Source organism: Lactuca saligna, chromosome 3 (assembly GCF_052625555.1).
Source record: "Lactuca saligna cultivar CGN05327 chromosome 3, ASM5262555v1, whole genome shotgun sequence".
In the NCBI taxonomy this organism is placed as follows: Eukaryota; Viridiplantae; Streptophyta; class Magnoliopsida; order Asterales; family Asteraceae; genus Lactuca; species Lactuca saligna.
Window position 1 is genome coordinate 72,690,658 of NC_136419.1, and position 12,425 is coordinate 72,703,082.

Consider the following 12,425-nt stretch of genomic DNA (forward strand, 5'->3'; position numbering starts at 1 on the left):
TTTTTATGCTTTATGTATGATTTTATGTGTTATGTGATGAATATGTTGGCTAAAAATACCTAAAAACCAAGATCTACAACAAGAGGAATGAAATAAACTTAACTTATACCATTTTACACTAATCAAGTCAAGAAAAATAATTTATTTGATTAGGATGGATATTTTTAGACATAAAACCCAATTTTGGGCTCAAATTGTCAAAAATACAAAAACTAAGGGCCCAAAATGACAAATGAAAATTTCTGGAGGTTGAAAAGAGTCCAAACAGTTTTTAATATAATTTTTCTGAATAACAACACTTTTGAGGGGATTAAAATGTAAATTTTAAACAAAATGGGCTAAAAATGGGCTTTTCGGCCCAATAAGCCCCAAATTGCGAAATTTGTGGAATAGAGGGGCTGAAAATGCAAGTTTTCGTAAAACAGGGGATTACAAGTGTATTGAAACTATTTTAAAAGTCAAAAATGCTTTTCAAATTCAAAAGGGATCAAAAATGCAAAAATTTTCCATTTTCGACCAAAATTGTAAAGATTGCGAAAAATGGGGGTTCCAACCAAGAAAACCTCATTTTGAAGGACTTAAGCTGTTTATTAAGTAAATCTTGGCTGAAAATCTCTTTTCAATAAGTTTTGATGCTAAAGTGTCAAGAAAAATGGTTTAGGGACTAAAATGGAAATTCTTTTATATAAAGGATTAAAAGTGTAAATTTTATTCAAGTAGGGTCACAAAAAGGTAAACTTTTACTTATAAACAAATAAATCCCATTAGATAAAATACGAGCACTACGACTACCGGCGAAACGTAATATCAAATACACCTTCAACACCAATAGCGTTATTAAACGATTTGATTCGGTCTCGAATCAATTACAAAACAAAATTCAATAAACATTAGTACTTCAATAAAACACGTGAAATTTACGAGAAGTTAATAATCAATCTTTGGGCTTGAAAGTTTCAAATCATGCTTGTTGGGCCTAGCTAACTCAATGACATGATCTTTAGGCCGAAGGGAACGCGCTTACATGTTATTGGGTCTTCTATGACCTAATTCCATGTAAAAGGACTTTCAATAGCTTTATTGTGTTGTTGGGCCCCAAGGGTCCATTGGTACTGCTAGCAAAGTCGAGAAGTCAAATGTGAGTCCGGCCAAGTGCCTTTCGCATTCACGATAGCCTTGAATGACTTATGGAAATAACGGGGCTTCGTACCTTCCTTTCTCCTCAGTTGTGGGGCTATGAGAAGTCAGGGTGGTTGGATTAAGTTAGTCTTATGGACGACGCCTAAAGGATTGTTTGTAATTGGTAGTTATAAGTTAGTCATTTTCGTTAATGCGTGATTATAATGACTCACAACCCATAATTAATCTAATGTCACCTGGATAATCATAAACAATCGTCGTATCGGTATAACAATAAATAAGACATGTAATTCTATGTATTGGGAAAACATCGGGTTTTCCCGGGAAATCAACACTTTTAACTATGTGATGTATACAAGGTTTAACAACTATACACGCTTACAAAATCGATAAGCATACTACGGATCTCCACACTTTTTCTTATATACAATACTTGTTTCAGGAAATATCGGATTTTTCTTGGTTTTCAAACTTCACAAAAATCATTATTTTTCAAACATGACTTATGAACTCACCAACATTTCATATGTTGACATTTTCCAAAATACTTGTATTCTCAGGTAACAGGTAAATCGAGGAATTGGTATCCAGTGATGTCATGGTGTTTTGTTTAAATTAGTATCGAACAGTTTAAGTTATGGAAATGTAATGTTCAAAACAATGTACTGAATGTAAGCAATATCGGTTGTTATATTTCAATGCATGGTGATGAATGATGTTATGATTCATGTATAATCATTGTGATGGTATTCCATTGAGTCATAATAGCCCTCGGACGTTTCCACCGTCTTGTTCGGGGTGTGACAGGTTGGTATCAGAGCTCTGTTTATAGTGAACTAGCATATCTAACCACACATTGATATGCAACTATAAACCAAAAAGAGGGACTAACACAACTCTGAAAAAAACAAGTAAAACACAACAATAAAAACATCCTTGCCTGTATTAGGAAAAAGAACGTAATACCTAACCAAACAAGATAATACTAGTATCTCGGTTAAGCCAGAACTGTTCTAGTCATATCAAGAAGTGGATGTAGCTTGATCAACTACATTCCCTCCAAGGTATAAGTATCACACGTTCTGAGGAGATCGTGATAGCTAGGTAACCTAAGAATATACCTCTTTATCACCAAAAAGAGAACATCCATTTAGTATGTACAATAGTTGTAGCATCCTAGGGATAATGTTAGCATATTTACACACTCTCACAGACAGCATGGATGGTTTCCATCACCCCGGAGATCCTTACTTCCCTAACCAAGGGAATAACAGATGGTTAGATGAAGAGCCTGAAAAAGAGCCTGAGGAAGATCCCGAGGAGGAATCTGACGGAGAACCGGAGGCAGAAGTCGAGGGCAAGCCTGCCGAACCAGAAGAAGAACAGGAGGAGGAAGAAGATGAAGGAAGCTTTGAGGAGGAACCCGACGACAGTGAAGGGGTTGATTCGGACGCGGAGTCCGAAGTCATCAACCCCCCTTACCCGATTAGGGTGCCTTCTTACCGGGTGGGCCCCACTGGTCCTACACCCCCCTGGGGTATTGATCTTTGGAGGCGGAGCAGACAACAAGGATAGTGACCCCCGTACGGCATGTCACGCAAGTTCTTTGACCTGAGGGACGGAGGGCCGGCTGATCGAGGCCTTCCAGTCATGGTGAGACGATTACGGAACACTGGCAACCTTGCTCAGAGCACTGCCGATCAGATACGCCAGTTGTGGACTAGGGTCGAGCGTGCAGAGCAGGAGACACGGGACGTTCTTCGAGAGTTCCATATAAGGCAGGTGAGGTGGGAGTCATGACTCCAGCACGCAGAACGACAGGTGGCTCGTCTTCAGGGAGCATCCACTTCCTCAGCACCACCCCCAAGCACATCTCACCGCGACTAGAGATAGACTTATCTTACTAGGTCATTAGGAACTATGTTATGTACCCCGATTCTATGTTTAAGTGACTACACTACTCATAGAGCCGTTATGCTGTCGAACTAGTACCGCTTATGTATGCTCTTTCGAGCAAAATTTTCATGTATTAAAGTGCGGATAATAGTAATGAAAGATTTTATATGTTTTATTATGACGTTATAATCTGCTATGTGTGATGTATCCATGATTGTATGCTAAATTGTAGAAGTACTTAAGTTGTGCCACGTACCTAATCTATAGGATCACATCCTCACAAAAACCACATACACTCAACATCTTTCTTTTCTATGACAGAAAGATGCCTCCACGACCCACTCGCGGAAACCCGAGACCAACCCCACCCGAAGTTGACTCAGCCGCATTCCAGGCAGCTGTATCTGCTGCGGTCACTGCAGCAATGGCACAAATTCACCAAGGGAACAATAGAGGAGTCAACGGGCAAGGGGCCAGAAGTTCGAACAACGGAATAAATCAAGGAGCCACCAAAACATGCTCTTACAAAGACTTCACCAACGCCAAACCATGAACCTTTAACGGCACTGGAGGAGTGATCACCCTGAAACGATGGATCGAGAAGGTGGAATCGGTGTTCGAGATATGCGACTGCCCTAAAGAGATGAAGATGAAGTTTGCTGCATGCACTTTTGTTGACCAAGCGCTCACTTGGTGGAACGGACACGTGGAAGCCATGACACTCCCCGTAGCCAATTCCATGCCATGGACAAAAATGAAAGAAATGTTGATGGTCGAATACTGTCATCGTGGTGAAATTCAGAAAATGGAACAAGAGTTGTGGATACTCACTGTCCGGAACGCCGACATAGATGCCTACATATCCAGGTTTAGCGAACTGTCTCTATTATGCCCTGGCATGATTACCTCCGAGGGTAAGAAGATCAAGCGATTCATCTAGGGACTAACCTCCCCGATCCAAGGAAACATGATAGCTGCAAATCCTGAAACTTTCGACAGTGCCAAGAGATTGGCCAAGAAGCTATATGACCACAACAACAAGAAGGGTGAGAAGCCAGTGGAGACTAAAGTTAAGAAGGAAAATGATAGCAAGAAGGGGAAGAAAAACAAGAGAAAGGGGCGTCAAGGCTCTGAATCGTCCAAGAAATAGCAAACAGTGGCAGTTAATGTTGTGACCACGCAAGCTCCATCCACACCACATGCTCTAGCCTCAGGTGCTCCAAGTGCTCCTAGACCTTATTCCGGTAATCTTCCCAAGTGAAACAAGTGCGGTTTCCATCACAATGGAGAATGCAAGGAGATATAGTGCACCAGTTGCAATCGGAAGGGGCACACGACAAGGTACTGCAGGACTTACCCTCCTCAAAATCAACAACAGGGAAGCAACAACAACAACAACCACAACAACAACACCAACACCGGCGGCAACAATGCAGGACCTAGCCACACCTGCTACGGTTGTGGAAGGACTAGGCATTTCCGTCGAAACTGCCCCAACAACAACAATCCCGGAAATGGAGGAACCGGAAGAGTGTTGACCATGGGTCAGGGGGAGGCGATTCAGGATCCCGCTGTTGTTACCTGTACATTTCCCCTAAACTACACTTATGCATGCATCCTATTTGACACCGGAGCGGAGCGAAGTTTTGTGAGCAATCAGTTTAAACATTTGTTAAAACAACAACCCCAGAAGCTCAATAAAACCTTTACGGTGGAAATGACTAATTGGAAAACCGAATCCACTGGGGAAATATACATCAGATGTACCCTAACTCTAAATCAACATGTCTTTCGAATAGACTTTATGCCTGTTTCCATTAGGAGTTTCGATGTGATTATTGGCATGGACTGGTTAAGCCCTCACCATGCTGAAATTATGTGTCACGAGAAGGTCGTTCGCCTTCATCTTCCCAATAACGAAACCCTAGTTATTTACGGAGACAAACCTAGCACAAACCTTCGTATCATCTCGTGCATCCAGGCATAGAACCATCTACAAAGAAAACTTTGATGTTCTTGGCTCACATAGTGGATAAAACCAAGGAAGAGGTTAGCATTCAAGACATTCCAGTAGCACGTGAATTCCCAGACGTATTTCCTGAAGATCTCCCTGGAGTACCCCCAGAGAGACAAGTTGAGTTCCGAATTGACCTCGTTCCAGGAGCAACTCCACTTGCTAAATCACCTTACCAGCTAGCTCCTGCTAAAATGTAGGAATTGTCCAGCCAACTGAGTGAACTCCTGGGCAAGGGATTCATCCGACCCAGCTACTCACCATGGGGAGCTCCGATCCTCTTTGTCAAAAAGAAGGATGGATCTTTTAGGATGTGTATCGATTACAGGGAGCTAAACAAACTCACTGTCAAGAATCGCTACCCACTCCCACAAATCGACGATCTATTTGACCAGCTCCAAGGGGCTAGTTACTTCTCTAAGATAGATCTGCGGTCCGGGTACCATCAACTCAAGGTCCGGGAAGAGGATATTCCCAAAACCGCTTTCCGAACTCGTTACAGACATTATGAATTTGTCGTAATGCCCTTTGGTCTAACAAATGCCCCCACTGCATTTATGAACCTGATGAACTGAATCTGTCGACCATTCCTCGACAACTTTGTTATCATCTTCATTGACGACATCCTAGTCTATTCCCGAAGCGAAGAAGAGCATGGCCAACATCTCCGACAAATCCTGGAAACCCTGCGAACGGAAAAGTTGTACGCAAAACTCTCCAAGTGTTAGTTTTGGCTTCGTAGCGTGAACTTCCTAGGTCATGTCGTTAGTCGAGAAGGAATTCATGTGGATTCTTCTAAGGTCAAAGTCGTCGAAGGATGGGCAGTCCCGACGACACCCACTGAAATTCGCCAATTCTTAGGCCTAGTAAGCTACTATAGGAGGTTCATTCAAAACTTCTCTAAGATCGCCAAGCCACTTACATCGCTTACACAAAAGGGCGCACCACTCAAATGGACGGACAAACAAGAAATTGCATTTTGAACCCTGAAGCAAGCCCTCCGCAATGCCCCGGTACTATCTCTACCGGAGGGAACGGAAGATTTCGTGGTCTACTGTGACGCTTCAAATCAAGGTTTAGGTTGCGTTCTCATGCAGCGTGGAAGAGTGATAGCTTATGCATCCCACCAACTAAAGACACACGAAGTGAATTATACGACCCATGATCTGGAATTGGGAGCAGTGGTCTTTGCTCTGAAGATTTGGAGGCATTACCTTTATGGTACAAAGTGCACCATCTTCACGGACCACAAAAGCCTCCAGCACATCTTGAATCAGAAATAGCTGAATATGAGGCAACGAAGATGGGTTGAACTATTATAGGATTACGAGTGTCAAATCGAATACCACCCAGGCAAGGCCAACGTAGTAGCGGATGCCTTGATCCGGAAGGAGTACTCTAATCGTTGTGTGAAAACTCTCTCAATAACCATCAAATCTCACCTAACCACTCAGATCGTGGTAGCCCAGTCAGATGCCATGAAAATGGAAAATAGAGCAAGCAAAGCATTACACGGAATGGAGAAGAATCTAGAGGTAAAGGAGAATGGAGTATACTACTTCATGAACCGTATTTGGGTCCCTAAACTCGGAGAATTTAGGGAGGTAGTCATGAATGAGGCTCACAAGACGCGATACTCCATCGATCTAGGTTCGGACAAGACGTACTTGGATATTAAAGAACATTATTGGTGGCCTAACATGAAGGCAGAAATTGCCACCTATGTCAGTAAATGTCTCACTTGCGCCAAAGTAAAGGTGGAGTACCAGAAGCCCTCGGGGTTATTACAACAACCGGTGATCCCCGAGTGGAAATGGGAAGGGATTTCCATGGACTTTGTGACCAAGCTACCCAAGACGTCGGACAGATTAGACACTATATGGGTAATAGTTGACCGACTGACGAAATCCGCCCATTTCCTGCCAATAAAAGAATCCTACAAGATGGAGAGACTGACACGATTATACATTCGAGAAATCGTGAGACTTCACGGAGTACCAGTGTCTATCATCTAAAATAGAGACAGTAGATTCACTTCACGTTTTTTGCAATCACTTCAGAAAGCACTTGGAACCCATCTCGACATGAGCACCGCTTACCACCCACAAACGGACGGTCAAAGCGAGTGAACCATCCAGACACTCGAAGACATGCTTCGCGCATGTGTGATAGACTTTGGGAAGTCTTGGGATACCCGCTTACCCTTAGTTGAATTCTCGTATAACAACAGTTATCATTCGAGCATCAAAGTCGCTCCTTTCGAAGCACTATATGGACATAAGTGTAGATCACCGTTGTGTTGGGCTGAGGTGGGCGACACCCAGCTAGCAAAGGAACTAGCATCAGATAAGGCGTTAACGGGACCGGAGATCATATGCGAAACAACAGAAAAGATAGTTCAAATCAGAGCTCGACTGCAAGCATCGCGCGACTGACAAAAGAGCTACGTTGTTAAACGACGAAAGCCCTTAGAGTTTCAGGTCAGGGATCGAGTACTGTTAAAAGTTTCAGCCTGGAAAGGGGCATTCGTTTCGGAAAACTGGGGAAACTGAACCGACGATACATTGGACCTTTCGAGATCGTTGCCCGATAGGTCCAGTAGCGTACAAACTACAACTACCCGCTGAGCTCAGCAGTGTATACCCCGTGTTCCATGTATCCAATCTAAAGAAGTGTCTGTCAGATGAAAATCCCGTCATTCCCCTTGACGAGATTGAAATCAACGAGAATCTCCTGTTCAATGAGGAACCAGTCGAAATCACAGACAAGGAGGGGAAGCGTACTAGAAAAAGTCGCATCCCGATCGTGAAAGTACGGTGGAACGCGAAGCGTGGACCAGAATTCACGTGGGAGCGCGAAGACCAAATGAAGCAAAAGTACCCTCACCTATTCTAGCATTCTCAAATCTAGCTTTCAAAATAATTTCAGGACGAAATTCCCTCTAACGGGGAGATGATGTCACAGCTAGAAAGTTTTGAGCCTTGTAACTACAACACTTAAGTCAAATTGTGAATCAAAGACATAAGAGCATCTATGATGCATACTCTATGACAACAAAATTTCAAACAAACACCCCACACAAGCATTTCAAGTAGTCAACAAGCAATTGGAAGCCCCAGGAGTTCTTGTTTAAGTCCATTTTGGACTAGGACTTCCTTATTGGGCCCAATGGACCAATAATCTTCCAATTTGACTATCTTGGGCTTAGAACTCTTAAATGGTCTCTAACTGGAACCACTTCCATGTATTTCAATATTTTGCGCCATATTGGGCCTAGAATGAAATAAATTAATTATACGAGCCATTTTGGGGCATAATTAACCTAATTGAGCCCTAATAGGTCATAAAAATCACACTTATATTTATTAGGACCAAAAATCACTCAACATAACTATGAAAGTGGGCTTAAGCCTTTTTAGGCTGAAAAATCTCCTCTTTCCCTCTCCATTCTCGGCCCAAGCTCACAAAGAGGAAAGAGTTGACTTTGTGTGTGCCACCTCACAATTATTCAAGGGATTTCCATGCATTTCCCATACTTCCATGTAACACTCTCTTCTTCTCCATCTCTCTCTTGCTCTCGGCCGACTTCAAGCACACACACACACATTTCACTCACCATTCTCTCAAGAAACTCCCTCATTTCTCCTCCATATTTTCGAATATCTAAGAAGAGTTCAAGGGCTTCTTCCATAAAAATCATCATCTAAGGTAAGAAATCTCTTAGATCCATAATCTAACTATCCAAAAATCACCTCTTAATTCATTCAAACTCATGATCTAGCACCTAAGAAGCATCCAAGTTTAAGATCTTCCAAGGAAGGTTGCTAGGATCGAATTCTTCTCATCATTTCCTTCCAAAACCGAAACCACACCCAAGGTGATCTTCATACCCCCTCTTTTTGGGTTTTTATGGGGGAGAATACAAGAAAATGTGTAGATCTATGAGTAAATGTATGCCTTGTGTGATTTTTATGCTTGTATGTATGATTTTATATGTTATGTGATGAATATGTTGGCTAAAAATACCTAAGAACCGAGATCTACAACAAGAGGAATGAAATAAACTTAAATTATACCATTTTACACTAATCAAGTCAAGAAAAATAATTTATTTGATTAGGATGGATATTTTTAGACATAAAACCCAATTTTGGGATCAAATTGTCAAAAACACAAAAACGAAGGGCCCAAATTGAAAAATGAAAATTTCTGGAGGTTGAAAAGAGTCCAAACAGTTTTTAATATAATTTTTCTGAATAACAACACATTTGAGGGGCTTAAAATGTAAATTTTAAACATAATGGGCTAAAAATGGGCTTTTCGCCCCAGTAAGCCCCAAATTGCGAAATTTGTCGAATAGAGGGGCTGAAAATGCAAGTTTCTGTAAAACAGGGGATTACAAGTGTATTGAAACTATTTTAAAGGTCAAAAATGCTTTCCAAATTCAAAAGGGATCAAAAATGAAAAAAATTTCCATTTTCGGCCAAAATGGTAATGATTGCGAAAATTGGGGGTTCCAACCGAGAAAACCTCATTTTGAAGGACTTAAGTTGTTTATTAAGTAAATCTTGGCGGAAATGTCTTTTCAATAAGTTTTGATGCTAAAGTGTCAAGAAAAATGGTTTAGGGACTAAAATGGAAATTCTTTTATATAAAGGATTAAAAGTGTAAATTTTATTCAAGTAGGGTCACAAAAAGGTAAAATTTTACTTATAAACAAATAAATCCCATTAGATAAAATACCAGCTCTACGACTACCAGCGAAACGTAATATCAAATACACCTTCAACACCAATATCGTTACTAAACGATTTGATTCGGTCTCTAATCAATTACAAAACAAAATTCAATAAACATTAGTACTTCAATAAAACACGCGAAATTTACGAGAAGTCAATAATCAATCTTTGGGCTTGAAAGTTTCAAATCATGCTTGTTGGGCCTAGCTAACTCAATGACATGATCTTTAGGCCGAAGGGAACGCGCTTACATGTTATTGGGTCTTCTATGACCTAATTCCATGTAAAAGGACTTTCAATAGCTTTATTGTGTTGTTGGGCCCCAAGGGTCCATTGGTACTGCTAGCAAAGTCGAGAAGTCAAATGTGAGTCCGGCCAAGTGCCTTTCGCATTCACGATAGCCTTGAATGACTTATGGAAATAACGGGGCTTCGTACCTTCCTTTCTCCTCAGTTGTGGGGCTATGAGAAGTCAGGGTGGTTGGATTAACTGAGTCTTATAGACGACGCCTAAAGGATTGTTTGTAATTGGTAGTTATAAACTAGTCATTTTCGTTATTGCGTGATTATAATGACTCACAACGCATAATTAATCCAATGTCACCTGGGTAATCATAAACAATTGTTGTATCGATATAACAATAAATAAGACATGTAATTCTATGTATTGGGAAAACATTGGGTTTTTCCGGGAAATCAACACTTTTAACTATGTGATGTATACAAGGTTTATCACTTATACACGCTTACAAAATCGACAAGCATACTACAAATCTCCACACTTTTTCTTATATACAATACTTGTTTCAGAAAAAATCGGATTTTCTAGGTTTTCAAACTTCACAAAAATCATTATTTTTCAAACATGACTTATGAACTCACCAACATTACATATGTTGACGTTTTCCAAAATACTTGTATTCTTAGGTAATATGTAAATCGAACAATAGGTATCCAGTGATGTCATGGTGTTTTGTATAAATTAGTATCGAACGGTTTAAGTTACGGAGATGTAATGTTCAAAAAAATGTACTGAATGTAAGCAATAACTGTTGTTATATTTCAACGCATGGTGATGAATGATGTTATGATTCATGTATAATCATTGTGATGGTATTCAATTAAGTCACAATAACCCTCGGATGTTTCCGCCGTCTGGTTCGGGGGTGTGACATGGATATCAATGAGTTGGTCAAACCAGAATGTTGACTTTGACAAGAGCATTGACTTTGACCTGTTGTAAAATGGTAATTTTACCCGTAGTTGGATTTTTAGTTTTCTAACTAAGTATTGTTGTATAGAGTTAGTCGGGGAGTCGTGTGAGCAATCAGTAGAGATTTCCTTGCGCACGAGATCAGTATCCAGCTTGAGAGGTGAGTTTTCCTCCAATAAGAGTAGGTTGAACGCACTAATGCCGGCCCATTCATGTATGTTATTGTATGCCTGTCTTAGGTCCGATGTCGGGGATAACTCGATGCAATTTATATGTTCCGAACTCCGGTCGGATGCTGGGGAAAGCTCGAGGAATGTTGTATGATTGATGTCTTTCTGATTCTTGCATGTACTTGTCAGTATGTTCTGGACTTCGGTTCGATTCTGGGGCAAGCCCGATGAAGATTTAGCTTATATGTCATGTGTTATGTGTTTCGGACTTCGATTCGATCTCGGGGCAAGCCCGAGGAAGCTTTACATGTTATATGTATTTTTTAGGTGTTATGTGTTGTTGTTATGATATATGTATACCGGACTTTGATCTGATGCCGGCCGGAGCCCGATGTCGGGCGGGTCCTGATGTCGGATTTGTCAGATGCATGGCGGGGCCCGATGCAGTGGGAAATGCCTAGTATATGTTATTATGTGTTTATTGTATAGTATGTGGTAGTTTGAGGGAGCTCACCAAGCTTCGTGCTTACACTTTTCAGTTTTGGTTTTAGGTATGTCTACTAGTAAAGGGAAGGAGCTCGGGATGATTGCATGGCACACACCACAGTCTTCAGACTGGGATATTTTAGACTTTGATATTCTGATACATGATTTTTATATAATATTCTTGATAAATGTTTGAGATACATGACATTTGATTTTATCATGATGTTTTATGAGTTATGAGTTTTCTTTAATGATTTAAAAACGAAATTTTTGGACTATATTGTTGGGATGTTTCACTTACCTTATAAACCAATTGTAGCTTTGAGCCTTTTGGAAATTGGGTGTTGATAGAATGGCACAAAAAGTCGTATGTTGTTAGGGGCTGTGAAATGTTGCTAGACATTCAACACTGTCTATATCAGTCTAATATGAATCTTGCGCAAGTAGGAAATTGAAAGGTCTAGTATGCTCAAGAATCATATTAAAGTGATATCGCTACTTAACATATGATACTAATGGGTCACACTAACAACAACTTGATACAATTGATTGTTTTACAAATATTTAATAAAACTCTTATAATTAATCTGGAAATTATTTATTTCATTGAAATAGTAATTTTCATTAGCAAGTAATAGCACATAATTCATATGGTATGAATTAATAAGCCATGCACAACCTTTTGGACTAGTTAAAAGTCTTTTGTCTTTTACCCAAAAGTCAAATTTTATATATTATAAACAATGAGTTTATAAAATTTAAACTAAC